Source organism: Sciurus carolinensis, unplaced genomic scaffold (assembly GCF_902686445.1).
Source record: "Sciurus carolinensis unplaced genomic scaffold, mSciCar1.2, whole genome shotgun sequence".
Taxonomy (NCBI): Eukaryota; Metazoa; Chordata; class Mammalia; order Rodentia; family Sciuridae; genus Sciurus; species Sciurus carolinensis.
The window spans coordinates 420,608-448,200 of NW_025920227.1; the positions used below are offsets into that span (position 1 = coordinate 420,608).

The window sequence follows — 27,593 nt, forward strand, 5'->3', positions numbered from 1 at the left end:
CCCCATTTTCATGTCCAATAGATGTAGTCTCTGAAAGTAAACAGAATCACAGAGTTTGCTTTATCTACTCAATTACAGGTCATCCATAGCCAACTTTGGTAGATTGTATACTAATTCCCAACTATCAACCTCCTCCCCTATAAGATTATTGTGCATCCAGGCTCTTAGTCATGTGGCTTTCTGTGTCTCTCAATTGACAGAGCCCATGTGCTTCGTTTTGGAATGTGAATGAATATGATGTATGAGTTGAAGCTTTAAATGTGCCTGCTTAGACTGTTCCTACTGCCTGCTATGAAAGCTATACAAATCAAATAAGTTCCATGGTGATTACAATCTTTCCTGAACTTCCATGTAAGTATTAATTCATATAATTTCAAAAAGTGTATGTGTATAGATTATGTGTGTGTGTCTTAATGTCATCACCTGAAGAGGTTGAACTTGAGTTGTGCCTGTGTTCTCCTTCATCGTCGCCTCTTCATGAGTCCCATACATCCTTTCCATGTTAAGTCTCCACCTTAGGTCTTCTGCTGGGGTGTATAGCATTTTACTATGCTGATAAGGTAAAGCTAACTGTTGGTTAATTCAATGGCTATTCTGCACATGTGTTTGGCCCTCACCACCTAGAGTTGCACTTATATTTTTTTATATAATATTGCTGTTTTTATTTTATTTATTTATTTATTTATTTTACATTTTTTTTATTATTGTAAACAAATGGGATACATGTTGTTTCTCTGTTTGTACATGGTGTAAAGGCATACCATTTGTGTAATCATAAATTTACATAGGGTAATGTTGTTTGATTCATTCTGTTATTTTTTTCCCCTTCCCCCCCACCCCTCCCACCCCTCTTTTCCCTCTATACAGTCCTTCCTTCCTCCATTCTTGCCCCCCTCCCTAACCCTAACCCTAACCCTAACACTAACCCCTCCCACCCCCCATTATGTGTCATCATGTGCTTATCAGCGAGATCATTTGTCCTTTGGTTTTTTGAGATTGACTTATCTCACTTAGCATGATATTCTCCAGTTTCATCCATTTGCCTGCAAATGCCATAATTTTATCATTCTTTATGGCTGAGTAATATTCCATTGTATATATATGCCACAGTTTCTTTATCCATGCATCAACTGAAGAGCATCTAGGTTGGTTCCACAATCTGGCTATTGTGAACTGAGCAGCTATGAACATTGATGTGGCTGTATCTCTGTAATATGCTGATTTTAAGTCCTTTGGGTATAGGCCAAGGAGTGGGATAGCTGGGTCAAATGGTGTTTCCATTCCAAGTTTTCTAAGGAGTCTCCACACTGCTTTCCAGAGTAGCTGCACTAATTTGCAGCCCCACCAGCAATGTAAGAGTGTACCTTTCTCCCCACATCCTCGCCAACACCTGTTGTTGCTTGTATTCTTGATAATCGCCATTCTAATTGGGGTGAGATGGAATCTTACGGTGGTTTTGATTTGCATTTCTCTTGTTACAAGAGATGTTGAACATTTTTCCATATGTTTCTTGATTGCTTGTATATCTTCTTCTGTGAAGTATCTATTCATTTCCTTAGTCCATTTGTCAATTGGATTATTTGCATTCTTGGTGTAGAGTTTTTTGAGTTCTTTATAGATTCTGGAGATTAGCGCTCTATATTGTATGGGAAATTATCTGCTGTTCATATTTTCTTTCTTTTTTTAAAATTAATTCTTTTTGTTCTTTTTAGTTATACATGACACTAGAATGTATTTTGGCATATTATATATACATGGAGTATAACTTCCCATCCTTGTGATTGTTCATGATGTGGAGTTACACTGGTCATAAATTCATATGTGAACATAGGAAAGTTATGTTCGATTCATTTTACTGTCTTTCCTATTCTCATTCTCCTCCCTTTTCTTCATTCTCCTTTATCTAAAGTACTTCTGGTTTTCTCTTCTCTCACCTTATTTTGTGTTAGCATCTGCATATCAGAGAGCATATTCAGCCTTTGGTTTTTTGAGATTGGCTTATTTCACTTAGTATGATAGTCTCCATTTCCGTCCATTTATTGGCAAATGCCATAATTTCATTCTTCTTTATGGCTTAGTAATATTCTGTTGCGTATATATACCACATTTTCTTTATCCATTCATCTGTTGAAGGACACCTAGTTTGGTTCCATAGCTTAGCTATTGTGAATTGAGCTGCTATAAACATTGATGTGACTGTGTCACTGTAGTACTTTGATCTTAAGTCCTTTGGGTATAAGCCTAGGAGTGGGACAGATGGGTCAAATGGTGGTTCCGTTCCAAGTTTTCTGAGGAATCTTCATATTGCTTTCCAGAGTGGTTGCACCAGTTTGCAGTCCCACCAGCAATGTATGAGTGAACATTTTTCACCATATCCTTGCCAACATTTATTCTTACTTGTATTCTTGATAATTATTATTCTGACAGGAGTGAGATAAACTCTCAATGTCATTTTACTTTGTATTTTTCTAATCACTAGAGATGTTGAACATTTTTTCATGTTTGTTGTGCGCTATTAATATTTTCAAAACAGTGCAATCCCCACAGGTTAGGTAGAAGTTGCTCACATTTGCTCTTCTTATGTTACTTGGTGATAACTTGATCATAAATTTACACATACTAAAGGAGAACCAGGAAAATGCAGTTCTTCTTTGGGCAGCCCCATTTCAAAAGGATATATGATATTGTAAGAGAAGGAGAAAACATTTTATTGAGTATCTAGCAGTGACTGCTTCTTGTCTAGCCACTAAAATTTAATGTTAATTCTGTTCTTGATATGCTCATTCCTACCCCAAGGACAACAACCCCAAACCCATCTGGCTACTGCACCCAGCTTGAATTTTATGTCTGGGTGACATGCAGTTGTCTCTCTCAGATTCAGATGTAGCTCTTTGTGGTTCAGTGATTTATTAACAGAAAGAATACCATCTGTGTTCTCTAACACCTCACAAACCATGGTTTATAGAAACTGGATGGTTGTAGATGAGATGTCCTTTTCTTAAGTGTCCCTTGGTCCTTCCACTACCATAGGTCTTGGGAGGGATGGAATGGGAAACTAATTCTTCTGAAATCTCAAAGAAGATACATTTAGGTAACTGAAGAAAAGAACACTGCTTTCTCTTTATAGGAGAAAGTAGCATTAGACAGAAGGAAAGTTCCTTGGTGACAAAAGGCTCTCTTTTTGGTGGTAATCTGTGAGGACAGACACTAGTTAAATAAAGGTTTCAGTGGAAGTGTTGTAGGAACAAAGTGAGAAGAGAATTCAGAGCAAAATTAAATAGCATCTCTTTTAAAATAAAAACTACTTGACTAGGTCATCTTGATGTGTGCATTGATAGATTAGTATATTTTGATGAATAACTGTTTTGACAGAACCACATCAAAAAGTTAAAACATTCTGCCTAGTGCTGTGGCACTCACCTGTAATCCAAGTGGCTCAGGATGTTGAAGCAGGAGAATCACAAGTTCAAAGCCAGCTTCAGAAAAGTAGTGAGGCCCTAAGAAATTTAGTGAGACCCTATCCCAAAATGAAAAATAATGGGATGTGGCTCAGTAGTTAAGTGCCCAAGGTTCAATCCCTCATACCCCAACCAAAGTGAAAACATTCCTCTTTATTACATATATACATAAATATGTAAACATACATATGTAAACATATATACATACATACATATACACACACACACACAACTCCACCTTTGATCCTCTTTTCTTTCATTCTCCCATTAGGTGACGTGGACACTATGTGTTCCCCATTGTGTGCTTCCTATATTTTTATGTAATTCAGACCATATATTGGTCTAAGACAGTCATCTTCCTGATGGAGTAAAATAATTCTCCAAGCCAAAGATCTATTTTAACCCTATTTAAAAGTGATTGAAAGGAAACCAGCTATAGTTCATCTAAAAGTAGTCTAAAACATGCATGGGAATTTTAAAGTAAATTCTACCACTATTGTAGACCTGAAGATCCAGTCCATGAGGTGGGTAGCAAGAAGAAAAGGGGGTAGGATCACCTCTTTGAACAGAACCCCTGCAAGGAGGGTGTTCTGTATTTTGGCATTTCTATCAAGCTTACTTGGGAGTTGCTGTTTTGTTTTAGTAGGAGTTTGTCACTTTAAGGGAAAAGCAGGAAGTTAAAAGTGGATGCAGAGAGTAGGGGAGCAAAAAAGATTAGAGGACCATTCTGTCTCCAGAGGGAGTAAAAAGGCACTGCCTATAACAGCAGCTGAAAACTACAGAAGTTGTAGATGATTTTTTTGTTTTTGTTTTCTGCCCAAAGCAGATTCACTCCTTGTTTTCTTCCTGTTAAGAGAGGGAGAATTGCTGCCAATCAGAGTAACTTCCAGATCGCAACTGAAGGATCAGCCAGGTGCTTCTGGAAACAGTAAGATAACACTATAGAGCTTCTCAGCTCTGTGTTTTGCAGGCAACAGGGCTGCCCTATTCTGTGCAGGAGATTCCTTTTGAAGAAGGCAACCAAATCTGGCTTCCCCAAAGTCACCTCTTGTTACAGCAGTTATTTGAGTGTCATGGCAACTGTCTTTCTTAAAAACTGTTGACAGGTTTTGCTTTCTGTCTCTTGTCATTCTTTCTTTAGTACAAGTGACATTGCCATAGCCAGGTGAAGATCTTTGGAGACCATGACCAAGAAAAGAATTGCTGTGATTGGAAGTGGAGCCTGTGGGCTCTCTTCTGTCAGGTGCTGCCTGAATGATGACTTGGATCCTGTTTCCTTTGAAAGGACTGATGACATTGGAGGGCTTTGGAGGTAACAGGTAAATCTCCTTGTCCCTTAATACTTAAAGCCTTCTGCAGCTGGGTGCATGCAACATTTTTTCTCCTGTTAGGTAATATGAGAGCTTGATAGTGACTAAACCTGATAGAATTCTGCTTGTTGACTTCTTAACATCCCCCACCCCACATGTTATGAGGGTTTCTCTTTCCCTCTGTTGGCTGCAAAATGCATTGCAGATATACGTTTTTTTCCTTCTCTACTGTCTATGAAAACCACAAACATTTTTATTTCATTAGTTTTGCTAATTTTCAGAAGAGGGAAACAATCTGGTGAGGCAGGGAGGATGAGTAACAGAACAGCATACATTAGAAAGTACACAGGGATTAGAAAATGTAGAGTGGTTGCTTCTGATATGTCTTAAAGGTAAATGAGCTAGAATTACCTGCTAAAAACTCCTTCCAGGAATACCCCCTCCAATCTTCAACATTTATTTTCTACTAAAAATAGTCCAGGTATTTTTCTGACAGTTCTTGTCCTTGAACAAAGTATAAAATTTGATAGCATTGTTTGCTGTAAACTTCTTGCTTTGAGAAGTTTAAAGTCTTTTGTCTTCCAGAAGAGGGTAGAGGGCACCTGCAAATGGGTTTTCTTGTCCTTACACATACTCAGTTTTAAAGTTAAATTGTTTTAGTATGCACATCCAATCCTGCAACTTGTTAGTAACCACTGACAAGTATCATCTATTTAAATGATATGCTTATTAAGTGCCAAAAAGTATCAGTCACCTTCATTGATCTCTAAATTGGTTTATTTTAAACTCATTTTCTGAACCAGTGAATGGAATTGAGGTGTCATAGGTATATTTTACATCATAAAAACTAACACAGTGTTGGCCAGCTACTTAAAAGTGGCCTTATGACATTTCTTAGTTGAACAGATGTGTTGTATCTTGGCTCTGTTTTAGGAACTATTTCTGACAATAGTCTTATTCAGATCTAAAATGAATCCCATTAGCAAATCCCTAGACCTTTATCACAATCAGATGTGGGCTGAAAACCCTGTTAATTTGTTTTTAGTAACAGAAAATTCTACTCTTGAAATCCAGTCCCACCCTAGTGTAGAAGTTAAGAGCACTGTTTTAGATTCAAAGACTGTCTGTTATTTACAAGAAGTATGACCTTGGGCAAATCATTAAACCTCTCTGCCCACTGTTTTTTTAATCTTGAGGAAGGGATAATAGTAATGTCCCCTTTGTACAGTGAACATAGGGAGTAAGTGAATGAATAATTACATCAATCACTTATAAAATGACAGCTCTGCATATGGCTACATGTCAGTTATTATTTAGGCCTAGAGTGGGACCCCCACATTTTGAGTCTCCTTAAGCATCCTAGCCAGGTTTGGCAATTACTGAACAGCAGTGAATCAATTGAGGCAGGGATGATGTTGGGAGGGTAGCCATTTTTCTGCCTGATTATCAGTTTTGTGATTTTTAAACTCTAAAGGGATTTGAAGTTATAATCTGCTGAATATACAGCATGGGTATTTCTTATTTTCCTCTGGGCAAAATTTCAACACCTTGTGAACTGCTTCCATGAAAAAATATTCTTTCATCATAATACTCTGACTTTCTGACTTCTCTTAACACAGACTTACCTATATCGCTCACTATTATATTCTAGAACCAAGAATGATGCCTGGCATATATTTCCTACCCAATATATTTATGCTTAATAAGTGGATACCTGAGAAGGAAACTGTCCTGAGTGGCTACTAAGAATGTTTATGGAGCTATCGAATCTGCTTTTCACATTTTTCACAGTTACATAGCTGTGGAGACTAAGGTATTATAAACATCCTTTAATGAACTGAACATATTTTGTATGCTGCTAGTGGTTACTTTGAGAACTTTTTCCTGAGATGTACTTCTCTCAGTCCTGAGCTCATTATTTGTAGTCTAGTTGTCCTTCCATCCCACAAAACTTTTTTATAATTTGTTAGAGGTTTCATATGTAGAATTGGTCTAAGCACTTTGAAATTCCACTTCCACTGCTAGGTGTCCAATAAGAACACTGGGAATTCGGGGTTTCCATTTTCTCTTTTTTTGTGACAGGTTCCTGGGATTCAGTATATTTTTATTTTCTTCTCAGGTAGTACCACTTGTACTTTTCAATCCTGATTCCTCTTTCATTTTTCTATCTACCGCACAAGTGTTTTCTCAGACACCACCATTTCTATTTTACAATCATGTTCCACCTACCAAACTGGTATTGTCTCCTCTTTGTACAGCTGAAAACTTTCTAATAATAATCATATGAGCTCTAAAGACATTAATTTCAATCAATTCTTGATCTCTTCATTAAGTAAGATTGATGGTAGAAAGTAGGTTGTAATATGATATATATATATATATATCAGTTTACTTTGATGTTACCTTATGAATGCAATTACTTGAAAAGTTAATAAATTTCTTTCAAAATGCTAAGAATTTAATAAGTACTCAGTACTTATTAAATAATCTGATATTTTTTAGTCAAACTGCATATCAAAAATTATTAAAGCATGCTAGACTGTGCTTTTCAAACTTTAATGTACACATGAATTACTGGAGATTCTCATGAATTAATTTGGGGTATAACAAAATTATCCATTTCTGACAAGCCCTAAGTGATATTTATGCTGATGATCAGATAACTACTTCACATTGTAAAGTTTTAAAGTATAGACAGATAGACAAATAGATGCCATGTGGGCACAATTATAATATAAATGTTACTGTTACTGTTTAATCAGAAAAGGGTGTTAAATAATAAACACCCTTTAATGAAATATGTTTTTTTATCCCATAAATTTCATAACTCCTCCTTTCTCAAAAAAATAGTGAACAAGAGAATAAGACAATAAATGGATTGAAAAACACTTAAAAGGGTATAGTTGTCCACTTTTGCTACATATTGAGAATTAATCACTGGGGGAACATTAACAAAAAATGATGTCAGCCCATTCATGAGATTCTGGTTGTGTTGATCTGGAGTCCCAATAAAGCTCTCTGCTAGGTAATATAGAAAATGTGAACAGCTAAAATGTTAATTAGGTCAGAGATATAATCACAACCACACTTTGAATACTTTGGTTGAAGTTGGTAAGGTAAATAAGAAAATACTTGAAAGGAGACTCCTGAAAACCTTCTTAGCAGTCAAAAAGAAATAATTATGGGGCAGACAAATGAGTATGATCAATTTTGGATTTCTAGACTAAATAATTCTTTAATAAGAATTAGGAGGAAAATAAACCTGAATGTGGACAAATTCAACACGGTTTTGTAATATTTAATATTTTGTAATACCCACTCTCCTAAGATTTATTCATTTCTGTAATAAAAAGGAATGAGAGGGACCAAATTGGTTACGTGATTTTCTATAATGAAAAAGAATTTAAATGTAATAGATTTGAAAACCTGTGGTTTATGACATTTCAGTGACAGAATAATATGCTGGATTCATATTGCATTATTTTATTGGATTACCACCTTAACTTCATGAAGTAATTAATTGGAAATTTTTGAGGAAGCAAAAAATTCATTATAGGAAGGAAGACACTGAATTAGGGATTAATGTCATCTGAAGTAGTGCTTCTCAATTTTCATGTGCATCTGAATCAGTTGAAGATTTTGTTATTATGTTAGTTCTGATTCAGTAAGTCTAGGGAGGGGCCTAAAATTTTGCATTTCTAACAATGTCCCTAGTGATCCCCTTTGTGCTGATCCACAGACCATACTTCGGGTAGCAAGGATCTAGAACAGTGGTTCTCAAATTTCAGTCATTTTTTCTTAAGCATTTAACTTATTTCCTTTTTATTTTATGAATAATGCTGGCACCAACATCCTTTAACAATAATCTTTGTTTGCAAGTCTGAATATTTCTTTAAAAAGCTATGTACATTTCAAGGATTTTTATATACATTGCAGCATTACTCAGAAAACATTGTACTAATATACTCTCCCTAGTATGTATTGATCTAACCCACTTTTACTAATTTAAGTGACTGTTACCCAGCAATATAAAAAAGGGGCAAATAACAACTTATACTGAAAGAAATGTAGTACATTTTCTTGAGAGAAATGTCTCAATATATATGAAAATTCTTGAGACTTATTCAGTCAGCTGGGAAGTTCTCACTTGGAATTTCTTGTGATTGACATCTGATGAATGATAAGACTGAATTTGATGTGACTACTTTGTTCACATGTGTAGAATTTTAGGTGGGAGAGCTAGAATTTCTAGGGGCTATTTGAATATTTCTCTACCCTAGATATTTTCTTCCATGTGCCTAGGTTGGGCTTCCTAACAGCATTGTGGTCTCAATATAGTTGGAGTTTTTATAGTAAAGATTTAGAATATCCCCCAAAAGCCCAGGTGTTCAAGTCTTGGTATCCAATGCAGTATTGTCCAGAGGTAGGTCTTTTGGAAAGTGATTCATTCATTAGAGCTCCGACATCATTAATGGATTAATTCATTGACAGCTGAATGGATTACTAGGCAGTGGTAGAAAGTGTAGGCAGGTGGAACATGGTTGAAAAGCAGATCGTGGGTCAGGGGGGTTACCCTTGGGGACTATATATTGTCCTGGGTCTCTTCCCCCAACCCCTGCTTTCTGACTACCATGAGCTGAGAAGCTTTCCTCTGCAATACCCTTCCACCATGATGTTCTGCCTTGCCAAAAGCCAAAAGTAGTGGAGCCAAAACCTCTGAATCCATGAGCCAAAATAATTCTTTCTCCCTGTCAGGTATTTGGGTCACAGCTATAAAAGCTAACTTCTTACATGGCTGCTGGCTTCCACCAAAGTGAGCCTTCTAAGACACCCAGGTGGAAGCTGCAAGGCTACTTGTGACTTAGTATTGAAAGTCATTCAGTGCCATTTCAACTGTATACTGTTGGTCAAAAGCAAGTCATATAGATACTGAGATCCAAGGCAAAGAAACTACACAGAGGCACAAGTGCTGGGACGTGTGGAGGTCATGTATGTGTGTCATTTGTTTGAATTGACATTTATTTCAGGAAATTTTTCAACTGTTCACTGGCTATTTGTAAATCATGAAATTAGCTCTCAAGTTGCCATGAATGCTTCTAATTTACTGCAGGAAAATCCTGAAGAAGGGAGAGCCAATATTTACAAATTGATGATCATCAATACTTCTAAGGATATGATGTGCTTCAGTGACTACGCCATCCCATATCATTATCCTAACTTCATGCACAATTCCCAGGTACTCGAGTATTTCAGGATGTATGCCAAAGACGTCAACCTTTTAAAGTATATCCAGTTCTAGGTGGGAAGTTTTGTGGGTGTCTTTGTGTTTGAAGTTCTTCATCAAATAAATGAATAATGTGATTTCATTAACCAGTGTTTATGTGTAAATATTAGCTTGATATGTTTGAACTGGACTCTTTGTTTTCTCTCTAAAATACCCCTGGGAAATTCTCTCATATATTTTAGCTGCAGATACAGAAAGATACCTTCCACCAGTATTTTCATTGTCTTCATTTCACACTCTGCTTATAATAAAGGAGATGAGGGGAATGAATAGGTATGGGGAATTTAAAGCTTTCTGATTCCACAACTTTTCCACTATTGCTTTATTCTTTTATACTTTCTGATGCACTTTATGATATATTATTTTATGTGATCACCAAAACAACCTGGTGAAGTACTTAGTGACTGGGAAGTTATTGAGGAAGAAAATAAGTTAAATCTGGTGGAGAGAGAACAATGAATTAGGAAATAAAGTCCTGAATTCTTGTTCTTACCACTAATTAACTTGTGACCTAAGATGAGTTAGTTTCTCAACTTGAATTTATTGTAATTTTCTTTTTGTGTAAACGAAGTGTAGAGAAAAATGGAGTCTTGTTTAAGAGTGCTTTCAAAAAGTGAAATCAGGGCAAGGATTAAACAACTTGCATGAGAAACTTAGTGGTCTGGCAGTGCCCCTGTTCAAGGACAGATAAGCTTTCTGCCTGAGAACAAAACAAAACAAAAAAAACCTTAAAGACATCTGGTTTCTGCTCTCAAGGACTGGCTCTTGGCCAGATCCAGGTCTGGAGACCAAACATACTGATGGCACTGAGCCCAGTGGCTCTAGACAATAACTTTATATGTTTACTCCAATGTATTTAAGAGATAAGAAGAACTCAAAAGTGACAAGACTGCTTTCTTTGGTTATGTGTGCTGCAAAATGCCCGTGATATCTCTCCGGTGCTGAGTTGGTATGCTACCTGGGATGGTTTACCTTTTGTATATACTTTATATGTCTTAATAAATACTATCTTTTCCTATAAGGCTTGTGGTGGTACATTCAGTGGATTGGCCCATATAAATTATAAGTCTGTGCACAGCAACAGGAAATATGTTCCCTGACACCCCTGTGGATCAGAGCTCTACATATATTTTTTGAAAAGGTTATCTTTTCTCCAATGTGCACTTTAAACAATTTTGTCTAAAATGAGATAATAGTATTTATGTGGAGTTTGTCTCTGTTTTCTGTTCCGTTGGGCTTCATGCCTATTTTGTTGTCATTACTTTGTTGTTTTTGTTTCTATATCTCTGGAGTTTATTGGAGGCCTGCTATTATAATGCTTTGGGCTTTGTACTACTCACTAAGGATTTCTTTCACTATTTTGTGATTTGTATTTTTCCAAATAAATTTCATAACTGCTTTTTCTATTTCTATGAAGACATCATAGGAATTTTAATTAGGATTTCCTTGAATCTGTATAGCACTAATTTTGACAATATTGATTCTCCCTATTCAAGAATATGAGAGGTATTCACATCTTCTAATATTTTTCTGTTTCTTTCTTAATATTCTGTAGTTTTCATCATAGAGTTCCTTCACCTCTTTTTTGTGAATGGGATAGTTTTCCTAATTTCTTTTTTTAGCTGATTCATCATTGATGTATGGAAATGCAATTGACTTATGGGTATTAATTTTATATCTTACAACTTTGCTGAATTTGTTCAATAATTCTAGAAGGTTATAAGAGGAGATTTTTGGGCCTTCTACCTGTAGAATCATGTTATCAGCAAAAAAAGATAGTTTGAGCTCTTCTTTTCCTACTCATATCACTTCAACTTCTTTATTTTGCCTAATTGTTCTGGTCAGAGTTTCAAGGAGAATGTTGAATTAAGTGGTAAATGTGGGCATTCTTGTCTTCTTCCTCTTTTTAATGGGAACTATTTCAGTTTCTCCATTAAGAATGATTTTGGCCTTAGGTTTGTCATATATAGCTTTTACAATGTGGAGATAATTTCCATCTGTCCCTAGTTTTTACAGAGTTCTAAACATGAATGGATGCTGTATTTTGTCAAATGTTTTTTCTTCATCTATTGTTATGATCATCTCATTCTTGTCTTTAACTCTATGCATGTGGTGTGTTACATTTGATTTCCACATGTTTATCCAACCTTACAATGGGATGACCATGATGAACTATCTTTTTAATGTGTCTTTGCATGCAATTTGCCAATATATTATTAATATTTTTTTGCATTTATGTTTCAAGGATATTAGTGTGAAGTTTTTATTCTTTGATGTGGCTTTGTCTGATTTTAGTATCAGGGTGCTACTAGTTTCATAGAATTACTTTGAAAGAGTTCCTTCCTTTTCTATTTTATGGAATAATTTGAGGAAGATTGATGTTAGCTCTTCTTTGAACGCCTGGTAGAATTTGGCTGGGAATCCATCCAGTCCTAGACTTTTCTTTTTGGTAGGTTATTCATGGCATCTTAAATTTCATTAGTAGAATTTGATCTCTTCAAATTTTCTACATCCTTCTGATTCAATTTGATTAGGTAATATGTATCTAGGAATTTTCTATCTTATTGGAGTATAAGTTCTCAAAGTAGTTTCTGATTCTCCTCTGTATTTCAGTAGGGCTTGTGGTAATATTTTCCTTATGGATTTCAAAAATTTGCATTTTTATCTCTTTATTTCATTGGGCTAAAAGTTTATCAATTTTCTTTAGTTTTTCCAAGAACCAACTTCTTTCATCAATTTTTAAAATTGTTTTTAATGTCAAATTCATTAAGTTGGGCTCTGATTTTATTTCCTGTTTTCTATTGATATTGATTTGCTATTCTTTGTCTAGGGCCTTGAGCTGTAATGTTAGATCATATGTGTGTTGTCTTCCTGTTTTTTTTTTAATAAATGAATTCAGTTATATTAACTTTCCTCTTAGAACCTCCTTCATAGTGGCCCAGAGGTTTGGATATTGTATCACTATTTTCATTTACTTCTAAGTATTTTTTATTTCACCTCAGATTTATTCTGCTATCCATTCATCATTAAATTGTGAATGATTTATGATTTACTCTCCAGGTGTTTGAGTAGTTTATACATTTTGTCTTATCATTGATTTCTAACTTCATTCCACTATGAAAAGCATTGTCTTTATTTATTTATTTATTTGATTTGCAATGAGTTGCTTTGTTGCCTAGGAAAGGATATATTTTGCAAAATGTTCCATGCACTGCTGAGAAGGTGTATTCAGTCATTGATGAATAAAATATTCTATATATGTTTGTTGAGTACAATATTTTTTAGTTCTGTAGCATCTTTACTTAGTTTTTGTTTGGATTATCTAATGTTGAAAGGACTATGTTAAAGTTGCACAGTATTATTATGTTTTGGTCTATTTGGTTCTTGATATTGAGGAGAGTTTGCTTGATGTAATAGCTGCTCCATCTAGGGAATAAATATCCATGACTGCTATTACTTCTTGTATGATTCCCTTAAGCAGAATAGAATGGTCTTCTTTATCTCTTCTGATTAATTTTGGTTTGAAGTCCAATTTATCTGATACGAAAATAAAAACCCCTGCTTATTTATGGAGACAACATGAATGATACATTTTCACCAAAATTTCACCTTCAGTCTGAGGATGTCTTTCTTTATGAGTAAGTCTTTTGAAGACAGCATATAATCAGATCCTTTTTTTCAATTCAATCTGCAACCCTATGTCTTTTCTTTGATGAGTTTAGACAAGTTATTTTCAGTATTATTACTGAAAGATGCCTTTACAAATTTCTGTCATTTTGGTTTATTTCTAGTTTTTAACTTGAAGTAGATTCTCCTTTGATTGAGTATTCTCCCAGTGTTCTTTCTCCATTTTCTGGTTTTTGTTTTTTTCCCCCATGTATTCTTGAATTATTTTAATAAATATGTTTTGTAGTGTCAGCATTAACTTGTAAATTCTTTTAACTTTTGCTTATCATGGAATGTTTTTATTTCATCTTCAAATCAAAACCTTAATTTTGCTTTATATAGTATTCTTGGTTGCCAACCATTTTCTCTAGAAGTTGTTATATATTATTCTAAGACCTTCTGCCTTTTAGGTCTGGGTTAAAAAAAATTGGCTGAGATTTGCAATGGTTTTCCTCTAAATGTGTTGAATCTTTTTTCTTGCTGCTTTTAAGATTCTATATTTTCTCCTGTACATTAGGCATTTTCAAAATGATGTGTCTTGAAGTGGTTCTCTTGGAATTTTTTATATCTGGAGTCCTGTATGCTTTCTGTATTTGATTTTCCATTTTGTCATGAACATTTGGTAAATTTTCTGATATTATTTTATTGTAATGATTGTGCAGTGTTTTCTGTATTTCAGAGCCTTTATCTTAAAATTTCTGACCATAGTCCTCTAACATCTTATTTTTCTATAGTCATCTTTTTCTTCAAGACTATGTTCTTTGCCCTCAAGTCCTGAAAAATCTATCTTCCACATGGCCTAGTCTGTTGGTGATCCTTCCCATTGAATTTTTAATTTTATGTTTTAACACCTTCACTTTAAGCATTTTTAATTGATTCCTCCTAAGGATCTCCATGTCCTTATTTAAGCCATCTTTCACTTCTTGTATTTCTCCCTGATTTCATTTATTTTTTCATCTTTTACCTCCTAGATCAGTTGAACTTGAACCACTATCTTTCTGAATTCCACCTCCAACATTTTCTCCACTGTGGTGTCAATGGAGTCTGCAATTGTGGTATTCTATGTTGTTAGGTATGGTTTGTTCTCTTCATTTTTCATATTGTTTGAGTATCTACCCATCTATGTGGATAGATCTGAAGTAGTAGAGTTTCTATCCTAGGAGTTTATAGTGTCCCTCTATTTTACTAGCAAATCAGAGTTTTGGGGCAGAGGACAAAGATAGCAACAATCTATGCCAATGATGCATAGCAGTAGATGAGGTACTTAGTTCCTTTTTTGACATCTGCAGTGTTACTTGGTGTAATAAGCAGAAATAGTAGGATCAGCAATTTATATCAGTAAAAAAGTAATCATAAATTATGTCTGGCATAAAATCAAACAATAGGTGTTGTCTATCACTTTTGCCATATTAATTACTGCTCTGGCATTGATGGTGGGGGAAGATGTTATATAAATAAATATTTTATAATAAAAATATATTTCTCTTATGCTTGCTTTCTGGTATCTGGAATGGAATGGACCATGGCCAACATTTGGAGGCAGAAAGTCTACCTCTTGAAGCTTTCCAATTAAATCTCCCTGCTATTACTTGGGGCAGTGTCTCTCCTGTTTCTTGAACCTGAGGAGAAATACAGGTAAAGAATTGTATTCCTACCTAAAAGAAATTCAGGCAAGAGATTTGCATGCACCTGTGTCTATATATATAAGCAAAACCTTTTTATATACCTGATTGGTTATGGGGCTCTATTTCTAAGACCTGGGGAAATTCTGGTTCAGTTTATAACAAGGACAGACATCAGCCAGAAGTAATATCAACCCTACTTTACAAACCAGTAAATAATACAGGTTTCTATGTCATTTTCTAAACATGGATGAACATGGACTATAGAGCCATGGAACAGACAACTCTTTTATTGTACACACAGTAAAAGAAGTACAAGGAAAATCATAATTAGTTGCACAACCTTGAACCACCACAGAATTGAAATTTGAATTTAGAAAAGGAATAGTCAACCTTTTATATCTGCAATGTGGATGACATTTGTGCCTACAGTTAAAAGGTTATTACGAGCTTTTGAAAGAATATTCATGTGAGTAGCAGATAATAATTTAACAATTAGTATCTGCACAGCCTAAGTTTCTTCGCTCATGAGGAATTTAGGTGCTCTCCCTCCTGTCTATATCTACTCTGTGTTGTGTCCAGGTGACTCTGAGGGCCCTGAGCTCATTAGGAATGGAGGTACTCCCTGTCCTCAGCTACTCTGTGCTGTGTCCTCTTGACAGATGAGGGCCCTGTACTCATGAGGAATGGTGGTATCTCCCTCTTGTACTCAGGTTTTAGGCTTCTGTGACTAAAAGACATAATCAGCACAACTTCAGAAGAGAAAAACCTTATTTGAGGGTTCATAGTTTCAGAAGTCTCAGTCTTGAACTACAGTATTATTCCTCATGGTTCCAGAAGTGGACTAAGTCAACACACAAGAGTGTGGCAGAGGGAAGCAGCTCCCATGGTGCTCAGGAAGGAGAGAGAGACTCCACTGGCCAAATACAAATATACACCTGCACACCATGCCCAATTTCTATCTCCTCCAGCCACATCTTATCACTTCATTTACCACTCAGTTGATCCCTATTAGCATATTAATTCACTGATTGCTTTAAGACTCTTCAACCCAATCATTTCTCCTCTGAAACTTCTTGCATTTTGTTAAGTGTGAGTTTCTGGGGGACACCACATCTAAAACATAACTGTCCTTGTCCTCAACTGCTGTATGTTCTGTGCTATGCCCTGGTAACAGCTGAGGGCCCTGTGCTCATGAGGAATAGAGATGTTCCCAGTCCTGTTCTTAGCCACTCTGTTGCATCCTGCTGACAGCTGAAGGCTCTGTGCAAATGAGGAATGGAGATCCTTCCTGTTCTCCTCAATTTTGTGCTGTGTCCTGGTGACAGCTGAGGGCCCCATGGTCATGAGTAATAAAAATTCTCCTTCTTCTGAGCTTCTCTGTGCTGTACTCTAATGACAGCTGTGTGTCCTGGGCTCAAAAGAAATGTATGTCCTCCCTGACCTATCCTCATCTACTGTGTTGTCTTGGTGACAGCTGAGGGCCATGTGCTCATGAAGAATGCTGAATCTTCCTGTTCACAGTGACTTTGTACTCTGTTGACAGCTGAGGGCTAAGTGCTTATGAGGAGTTTAGCTGCTGCAGTAATTACCTGCTATGTATACTGGTGACAGCTGAGATCCCAGGGCTCATGAAGAATGGAGGTTCTCCCTGTCCTCAACTGCCCTGTGTTGTGCCCTGATGATAGTTGAGATTCAAGAGCTCATGAGGAATTGAGTTGCTCCCTGTATCTGGCTTCTCTCTAGGGTGTCCTGGTGAATGCTGAGGGCCCTGTGCTCATGAGGATTGGAGGTCCTACATTTCCTGTCCTCAGCTATTCTGTGCTGTGTCTGATGAAAGCTGAGGGCCCTTTGCTCATGAGAAATGGAGGTGATTGTTCCTGTCTTATGCTGTTCTGTGCTGTGTCTGGTGACAGCTGAATGCCCTGTGGCCATGAGGAATGGAGGTGCTCCCTGTTTGAGCTGCTGTGTGCTGTATCCTGATGATAGTTGTGGGCCCTGGGCTCATGATAAATGTAAGTCTTCCCTAGCCTATCCTCAGTTGTTGTGTTTTGTGTCTTGGTGACAGATGAGGGCCATGTGCTCATGAAGAATGGAGGATCTTCCTGTGTTTAGTGGCTCTGTTTTTCTGTTCAGGGGAAAGCTGAGGATGCTGTGCTCATGAGGCATTTCGGTGTGCCCTGTAATCACTTGGTATGAGGTGTTTCCTGGTAACAGTTGAGGTCTCAGACTTATGAGGAATAGAGATACTCCTCTCTTCAACTACCTTGTGTTGTGCATTGATGATAGCTGAGGTACCAAAGCTCATGAGGAATGGAGATACTCCCTCTCTTTGGCTGCTCTGTGGTGTCACCTGGTGAAAGCTGAGGGCCCTGTATTCTTAAGGAATGCAGGTGCTTCTCTTACTCTGTGCTGTACCCTGATGAGAACTAAAGGTCCTGTGCTCATGAGGAATGAAAGTGCCCCCTGTTCTGTGGTCTGATACTTAATGCTGTGTTTGGGTGACAGCTGAGTGCACTACATCATGAGGAATGGAGGTCATCCATTTCCTGTCCTACTATTGCTGTGTCCTGGACAAACCTGAGGGCCCTGTGCTAATGAGGGTTGGATATACTCCCTGTCATGTCCTCTGCTAATCTGTGCTATGTCCTGGTGATAGCTGGGTGCCCTGTGCTCATGAAGAATGGTGGTGCTCCTTGTCTTCAGTTTCTCTGTGCTTTGTGCTTACTAGCTGTTTTAGCTGCTCTGTGCCATACCCAGGTGACAGTTGAGGGCCATTTGATTATGAGGAATAGAGGTGCTCCGTGTCCTATTCCACTACACTGTGCTATGTCCTGGTGACAGTACAGGGCCCTGTGCTCATGTGGAATGGAGGTGCATCCTGTCATCTCCTACTCTGTGGTGTGTCCTGATGAGAGATAAGAGTCCTGGGCTCAGAAGGAATGGAGGTGCTCCCTGCCCTCAACTGCTCTGTTTTGTGCTCTGATTACAGTTGAGGTTCCTGTGCTCATAAGGACTGGAGGTGCTCCCTGTACTCAGCTGCTCTGTGATGAGTCCTGATGACATCTGAAGACCCTGTGCTTATGAAGAATGGAAGGGCTCCCTTTACTGTGCTCTGCTACTCTGTGCTATGTCCTGGTGACAGCTTAGGGCCCTGTACTCATGAGGAGTAGAGGTGACTCCTATCCTATTCTACTACCCTCTGCTATGATTTGGTGACAGCTGAGGGCTCATGTGTCATGGAGGTCCATCCTATGTTCACCTACCTGTACAGATTCCTGGAGAGAACTGAGGGCCCTGGGCTCATAAAAAATGGAGTTCTCCCCTGCTTTCAGCTACTCTGTAGTGTTTCTTTGTGACCACTGAGGACACTTTTCTCATTAGGAATAAAGGTTCTCCCTATCCTGTCCTTAGGTATTCTGGGCTATGCACTGGTGACATCTGAGGGCCCAGTTCTCATGGGGGATGGAGATGCTCCTTGTACTCAGCTGCTCTATTCTCTGTCCTTCCTAATGATAGATCGGGGTCTTACACTCATGAGAAATGGAGGTGCCCCCTGAAATCATCTGCTGTGTAGTGTGTACTGAGAACAACTGTGTGTCATTTGCTCATCAGGAATGGAGGTTCTCCCTGTCCTGTGCCACTACTATGCACTATGTTGTGGTGACAGCTGAGGATCCTGTGCTCATATGGAATGGAGGGGTTTCCTGTCCTAACTGCTCTGTGTTGTGTCCTGAACATCTGAGGGCCTTGTGCTCATAAATAATGGAGGATTGCCCTGCTTTCATCTGCTCTGGGGTGTGTCCTACTGACAGCTTAAGACCCTGTGCTCATGAGGCCCTGTGCTCTTTCCCGATCTGTCCACTGCTACTTTCTGCCTCTTCTGGTGATGGAATAGGGACCTGCACTCATGAGATGTGGAAGTGCACCCTGTCCTCAACTGCCCTGTGTTGTACTCAGATTACAGCTGAAGTCCCTGTGCTCATGAGGACTGGATGCCATCCCTGTCCTCAGCTGCTCTCTGGTGTTCTGGTAACAAATGAGGGCTCTATGCTCATGAGGAATGGATGTGCTTCCTGTCCTCAACTGCTCTGTGATGTGCCGTGATGAAATCTGAAATCCCTGTGCTCAGGAGGAATGGAAGCACTCCCTGTACTGTGCTCTGCTACACTGTTCTGTTTCCTGGTGACAGCTGAAGGAATTGTGCTTATGAGGAATGGAGGAGCTCAGAGTCCTGAGCTGCTTTGAGGCATGCTTTCATGACAGCTGAGGGTCCTGTGCTCATGAGGAATAAAGGTATTCCCAGTACTGAGCTGCTCTTTGCTGTACCCTATGACAGATTATGGCCCTGCGTTCAAGAAGAATTGAAAAGCTCCCTACAGTTATTTGCTGTGCTCTATCCTTGTGACAGTTGAGGGCACTCTGCTCATGAGGAATGGAAGTGTTACCTATCCTCAGCTGGTCAGTGTTGTATCCTGGTGGTAGCTGAAGGTGCTACTCCCTGAAAGTTGATCTATATTGTGCCCTGGTGATAGGTTAAGTCCCTGTGATGCTGACAAATAGAGGTGATCCCTGTCTAGTCACCATATTTCTCTGTGTTGTGTCCATGACCTGTACTCAGCTGCCCTGTGCTGTGTCCTGGCATAGCTGAGGGCCCTGTGCTCATGAGGAGTGGAGTTGCTCCCTATCATCAGGTACTCTGTTTTTGCCCTTTTGACAGCTGAGAGCCCTGTGCTCAAGAGAAATGGAAGTGTTCTCTGTCCTCAGTTGCTCTATCCTCTGTCCTGGTGACTGTTGAGAACCCTGTGTTCATGAGCAATGAGATACTCCTGTAATCTACTGCTCTGTGGTGTTTCCTGGTGACAGCTGCATTTGCTGTGCTCATCAGAAATGCAGGAGCTTTCTGTCCTAATCTGCTTTGTCCTATGACCTGAGGAGAGCTGAGGACTCTTGCTCATGAGGACTGGAGGTGCTACTTCTCATCTGCTATTCTGTGCTGTGTCCTGATGACAGCTGAGGGCCATGTGATCCTGATAAATGGAGATGCTCCCTTTCATAAGCTTCTCTGTGGTGTGCCCTTGACAGATTAGGGCCCTGTGCTCATGAGAAAGGCAGGTACTAAATGTCCTCAGGTGTTCTGAATCCTGTCATGGTGACAGCTGAAAGCCAGGGGCTCATGAGGAATGGGTTTTCTCCATGTCCTGTCCTCAGCTATCCTGTGCAGTATCCAGATGACAGTTGAGGATCCTGTGTTCCTCAGGAATGAAGGTGTTCTCTGTCCTCAGCTGCTCTGTGCTGTGTCCTATTGATAGTCATGTACACAGGGCCCTGAGATGTCATCTGAATGCACCATGGAGCAACTGAGAACAGGAAGCACCTGCATTCATCAAGAGCACAGGTCCCTCAGCTGTCACTATGACTCAGCATTGAGAAGCTGAGGTGCCACAACACATACTTGAATCAGTACACTCCATGAAGAGCATTATCCATCTGTGTCCTCTACAATTATTCCCATTGTACAGATGAGAAGACACAGGTTTCTGGACATTAAATGGCAACTCAGCTGCACACAGAGAACTACCCTGAGACAGAACTGTATTAAATCCCTTCAAAGCTCCTCAAAGGCTGATTTGCACCTGATTTAGGGGCTGTCAGTCTAGAGAAATATTATTTTCTCTCCATTTTGAAAAGAGTAGCTAGATAAGACATCCCAGGAGAAATACAAGTGTTTTTTTTTTCTACTTTCATATTAAGTAATCTTCAGAAACAGAGCTATCAACCTAAATTCCTTATGAGGCAAGTGCTTGGAGATTACAGGGTGCAAAAAAGCACATCACAGGCCCAGAGTCTGAGTATGACTCAGAAAAGAAAGAAATCTAAAAGGTTTATAAGAAATTATAAAGAAAAATTATGTAACTATTTCTAAAAATAAATATGTCCTTTTGTTACTATCCCTACAACATACCATTCAGTAAACAATAAATTGTGATGAATATTTCTAGGATTTGACAAATCTTATCCTATATGATTTTGTATTAAATTCCAAAATCCAGATAATAGAATGCATGATTCATTGTCAAAAACATTAAAGAAAAAAGAAAAACCTTCAAGGAAGAGGAGTGTATGTTTTAGTGAATGTGTCATTCAACAATTTACTTACCAAATCATTTTGACAAAATATATCCATTTTCCTGCAGCCATAGGGAAGAGATATTTTTCTTATTTATTCTGCCTGTTACAATATGCAAAGATAAGCCCTAGAATTCCACTTGAAATAACCTCTAAATATAAAATATACAAGATACATATAATAAATACCCAGAGGAATAAAAAAAGGCAAATATATATTTTTTTAAAAAATTAAAAGTAAAACCTTTTTCTTGACATCTAACTCTACCTGCCTCTTTGAACTCATTTTCTTATCTTTGAAGCCAGAAATCACAAAAGAAATGCAGGCAAGCATCTGGAACTGCCAGTTTATACAGGAGATATCTAAGTATTCAATAACATAAAAAATTCAACATCTAAAGAAATATAAAAATATTTAGAGAAATATAAAATAAAATTCCTTCATAGACAAAATTAAATGATGATGATGACATAAATGAATATTCATAAACTCAACAGTAGTTTATTATTACCTATTTATAGAAAATCTTTTGCTATTGAAGATACATGATACTCACCATCACGGAGACTTACTGAAATTACAGCCTATGTGACCATGATAACATGTAGGAACACAACAGTACTCATCCAAACACCAACCATACAAACCCGGGGGCATGGTTCAAGTGAATGTACATCTTGGAAGAGATAAATAGTAATCTGTGGGAAAATGGTCCCTAGGGGACCGTCCCATTTTTGATTATAGTATATCCAGTTTAAAAAATAGAATAAAACACCGTGTTTAAGTTTTATATATGTGCAATATGCATGTGATATTTCACATTATACATGTTTAGAAAGAAAATATGTAGAACTTATGAGAAAATAAATATCAGAAGTGCATAAAACACTCAATTACACATCCCATGTTTAGATAATAAAACTCATCATTACAAAGAAGAAAATTTTTCCCCAAATTAACCTACAATACCGTCCAGCAAAATTGCTATGTACATATGTGAACATATCATGGTGAATTCTACTTTTAAGTGTATCTATAAAGTAGTAATTTATAAAACTATAAATAAATGGAGAGGAGGAAGGTAGGAAGAGAGGGAAAGAGAAACCCCTGGGTAAAGAAGTAGAGCAAATTATATTCCATGCTTGTTTGATTATGTCAAAATTCACCCAAATATTATGTTTAAGTATAAAGTGATAATAAAAAAAATCAACATGCTTTACTTTTAATGAAATAAGGAACCAAAACATACAGTTTTGGTAGCCACACAGAAATATATAAATTTAGCCAATAAACTTTTCAACTATAAGAGTAAGTGAAGTACTTTTATTACCTGACATCTATGTATATTGTGAAACTATACTATTACAATAATCAAGGAATCACAATATAAATAAAATCCATGTATGAATTATATGTTTGTAAAAATTATAGACTTAATTGCAATAGAAAAGTCTAGATAAATCAAACCATAACAGCAACTCAGCTAGACCCTGTCTCAAAAACGAAAATGTACTAGGGCATAGCTCAGTAGTAAAGTATCCCTTAGTTCAACTTCCAGCAACACACAAAAGGAAAGTAAAGAAAAAAGAAAGTGAAAATGAAAATAAGCTTGCTCAGCAGGAAGCGAGGTCCTTATAGACCACAGCACCTCTCCTGCAGGAAAATGACATATGGAGATTTGATTATGATAATCTGCCCACCTGTCAATCACCACCAGCATCTGTGAAGATGCTGGGCCACAGGCACACACATGCCAAATAGTATTTGAGGCAGGGGTTGAGGATGTCCTGCAAGGATAAGGAAGGCAGTGAGGGAGTCTCTGCCACTGACATGCTCTCCACTTGGATAGCCAATAAGACTGAGGGGGTCGTGCCCTGCAGGTGGGATCAGGGCTGCAGACTCCAGAGACTGCTGAGATTCCCCTTCTGCTGGCTCCTGTTCATGCCAGAGCCAGTCTGGCCATTCTAACAGCCTCCCTCCCCAGGTTCATGATGCCACTGCCCATTCACCATTTCCTGGTGTTCAGGAGTCAGTCCTTCTCCCTAGGGATCTTCAGCCCCTGCACAGCAGGGCAATCTGGGGCTCTAAAACAGGAAAATGAAGCAAAAGAGTCGAATAGCCAATATGGTAGACTCGGGAAATGGAAAAGATGGCAGAAGCCGGCCCCCAACTCCCTGGCAGCAAAAGACTTTGAACAGTTTTCACTGAGTGCTCCTTATTGGACAGGGGTCAGACCATGCTCTGGAGTCTACTTCCTTGTCAGTGACAAGGAATAATATCCAATCCAGGCATGCATAAGATCAGAATGACAGGTTCTTGTTTGTAGCTTGCTTTATTTATTTATTTATTTATTTATTTATTTATTTATTTATTTATTTATGCTTTTGAGGTGTGGAACTTCACCGTGAAGCCTCAGTCTGCTGCTATTTTAAGGCAATATTTCTTTCCAGAAATGAGATCTAGTCAAACCATCAGAAAATTTTCATTTTAAATGGCATACAAGTTCATTTCATGGATTATAGATGCCTGTATGTTATTCATGGATAAAAATAATACGGTGGCAATTACCATAAAATTTCATTTAGTGTTTCTGCTTGCTGATCTTGTTAGAAGTCACATTAAATTTGAGTGGGAAGCAGCCCCCTAAAGCAACAATGTCCAATGAAAACCACATATAAGGCACAAGGGTAATTTAAATATTTCTAATATTCACATTAATAGCATAAAAATAAAGAGTTGAAATTGATATTAATAAAATAACCCAGTCTTTCCAGAATATTACCTTTCTGTGATATAAAATACTACCAATGAAGTATATGTTTTTGGAACTACACCCTTAAGTTTGACTCTTTCCATTATACCTCAGTTTACAGTAGCCACGTTCCAGATATGAGTGCTATGGGTCCCCTGATGTTAGGGACTTAAAGACCCTAGTCTATGTTTTTATATGTTAGTGTTGAGGGACACAATTCCCTACTACTGTTTTTCCTCAGGCCCCAAATTAGGAGAAACAATACCCTGAGTGGGAGCAGGATGCTCCAACCAGGGAATGTCCAAAAATGATCTATTTTCTTACTTCATACTATTTTTTATTTGTTCTAATTGGTTGTTTATGACAGTAGAATGCAGTTATACAATTTGATAAACCATACATAGAGTATAATCTGTCACTTTTCTGATTATACATATTGCAGGATCACATTGGACATGCAGTCATACCTGTACATGAGGTAATTCACATTGTAGAACTCATACAGCTGAAAAAAGAAATGGGGTTCCAAGGGATTAGGGACACAGCCTGAAGTCTTCCACAGTCCTGGCTCTATTATTTAAATACATGAATGGCAAACTTATTTGGAAATTTGGGGTTAGACCTAATGGCCAAGCTGTCATATCTATTTCCTTCTGTGGACAAACTCCCACATCTAATAAGCAGATGGGCTGGGACTCAGGATGAGCTGTCTCATTTCAAAGTCAAAACAGCTTCACCAGATCACAAGACTCTTGCAATATTTCTTATTTTCATCAGACTTGGAAGTGATAATTATTCAAAAAAGCAGGATTTGTGATTATATATATATATTCCTGTGTATTACATAGCATAACACAAATGGAACTTTCTCACATACATATATCATCTTGGGACTCCCATTTCAGAAGCCAGGGAATCCTGATCCAGTTTACATCAAGGGCAAAAAACACTAGAGAGATTTTTTTCTAAACACCCATTTACATATCAAAATACAGGTTGATTTTAAATATGCAGGAAGTTAAGTCATGTTTTATTAATTACAGAACAGGCTGATTTAGGATGTAAATTTTCAAAACAAAGAGGGACACGGGCTATAGAGTAATGCAGCATTTATTTTTATTGAGGGAACAGAGCAAAAGGAGGTCAACGAGGGACATATAATTATTGGAAGTACCATGAAACATCAGAGAATTGGAATATGGGTTTCACACAAGGAAGAATTGACACATTGTGTGCGGGCATGTGAATGATATGAGTACTCATAATGAAAAGGTTATATGCATCTGAAAAAATGGTAGATCAGATAATGGTTAAGCAGTGTCTACACAGTAACTTCAAGTTTTTTTGACAGTTGTGGAAGCACAGTACCTACTTATATCAGTACTTCCCATGAAGCAATTGTCCAACTGAATCCCCTAAAAACATCCAATAGTATAGATGAGACAACACAAGCTTCTAGATATCAAATCAAATGGCTTCTTAGCAGCATATGTCAGAACTTAGAACTGCCTGGAACAAAACTGTATGAAATTCTTCTAAGCTTCTCAAAATCTGGTTTGCTCCTGATATAGGGAATGTTTTTCTAGAAAAATATTATTTCTTCTCCATTTTAAACAGATAGCCTGCAAAAGACATCCCAGGAGGTTCCTTGGACTTGAGAGACTATTATTTATCCTTCTTTCATGTTAAGGGAAGTCTTCAGTAACAGAGCTGTCAACCCTGGTTCTACATTGGGGCAAATGCTTGGAGATTACATGGTGCAAGAAAGCACAACACAGGACCCAGAATCTGAGCAGGATTCAGGGAAGAAAATAATCTAAGTGACTGATAAATCAACTGAAAGGTAACTATAGTTTGTCAGTTGGGAAATTGGAAAAAAGTGGAGCAGTGTGATTTTATTTACCACACCAACAAGAGATTAACCAAGAAAAATAACTTTTTAAATGCCACAATCAGGAGAATTCTGAGAAAGACACTACAATCAGAGATTTCTTATGCCTATGTAACTTCAGCAGCCCATCTGTGATGTAATCTTCCTGTAGCTATTAAAATCTTTTTTGTTCATATCCATTCACTCAAAATTTCCTTTCCTGGGAGTCTGTCTTCAGCAGCCAACTAGTTTATATTACCAGTTGAATTTTATCCTCTCCCCAAATCTCATATTTTGATATTCCAAATAACTGGTGCTTCAGACTATGACTCCATTTAAATATTTGTTCTTAAATATATGATTCAACCCCAACTGGGTGGGGTAAGGTGGAGGCAAGTGCCAGGTAGGCGGGACCTACCAGGCTGACTGCTCTGGGCTGAGGTCATGGCGGGCCCCGAGGAAGGTGCTAAGCCAAGGCAGTGGGAGGGGTGGCCAGGGGACCTATGCTGGACCAGCAGCGAGTGGGTGCCTTGCCTCTCCAGAGATCAGTGGTGGCACCCGAGGAGGTCGAATGGTGGTGGGCTGGACAAGCAGCGAGGAGGTGGACCAGGCCAGCTTCCATGGATGGGTGTATGGCCAGCCTGCATGACTCCTCTGGCAGCTTCAAGGAGAACTGGAGGGCACCAGAGTTACTCTTGGTCATAAACCTTTGAAAAAGGGAAAACCAAAATGGAAAAGCGAATATCCTATGACAGATGGACAACTGCATTACAAGAGGGACAGATTTTGGGACACTGCACCAGCTTTTGAAGGCCAGAAAGAGATCTGGGATACCTTGAAGGATGACACACATGCTTTTGAGAGCAATGATCATGAACTGACATAAGAAATCATTGATGTGCAAACAACCTTACTACACAGTGCGCTTACAAAGTGCTATGATGATAGCAGCTTTCAGTGTATCGCTTGTCACCACCAATCAACTTGACAGAGAAAAGTGACATAGAGACTCTGGTTATTTCTGAGCCACCACCCAATTCTGGATATGAGTCTCAGCTCTGATTGTGCCATTCCACAGGCAAAGACCTCAAGTTTATGGTGTGCAGCACAGACTCTGTGTTCCACATGAAGAGATGGTTACAAGCAGTAGAGGGAGTGGAGCCTTGAAGTCAGTGGTGGTTCACCTCACACAGTCCTCTCACTGACAAAATGAAGTTGGAGGAACTGAAGATCCCGAAGGACTACATGATGCAGGTGATCCTGAGCCAGCCTGTGCACACCCCGATGCCAGTCTAGAACTGAGCTGAGCCCTGGCTCCTTCCTCTCCTTTTTATTGTTACTGTCATTTTTGACTCAGTGGCATGAAATTTATTTTCACTGCTCTGAATTCCCTATGAATGAATTTAGTTCTGAGGAATTACCAGTGAAAATTTCCATCTGTGATGGAGACCAACAAAAGAATAAAACACAAAGAACAGCCTTTGAGACTCATGTAATTACA

The 27,593-nt window shown here is 38.1% G+C and overlaps 1 long non-coding RNA gene and 1 pseudogene across 1 annotated transcript; both read left to right on the forward strand.

Moving 5' to 3' along the window:
* The first annotated feature begins 4,678 nt into the window (after positions 1-4,678).
* On the forward strand, positions 4,679-18,437 carry LOC124975231 (uncharacterized). The gene is made up of 4 exons (XR_007106872.1): positions 4,679-4,777; positions 14,690-14,790; positions 15,262-15,353; positions 18,333-18,437. It is a non-coding gene; the product is annotated as an uncharacterized LOC124975231 (long non-coding RNA).
* An 8,275-nt stretch (positions 18,438-26,712) lies between these two features.
* On the forward strand, positions 26,713-27,388 carry LOC124975220 (ubiquitin domain-containing protein 2-like; annotated as a pseudogene).
* Positions 27,389-27,593: the final 205 nt, after the last annotated feature.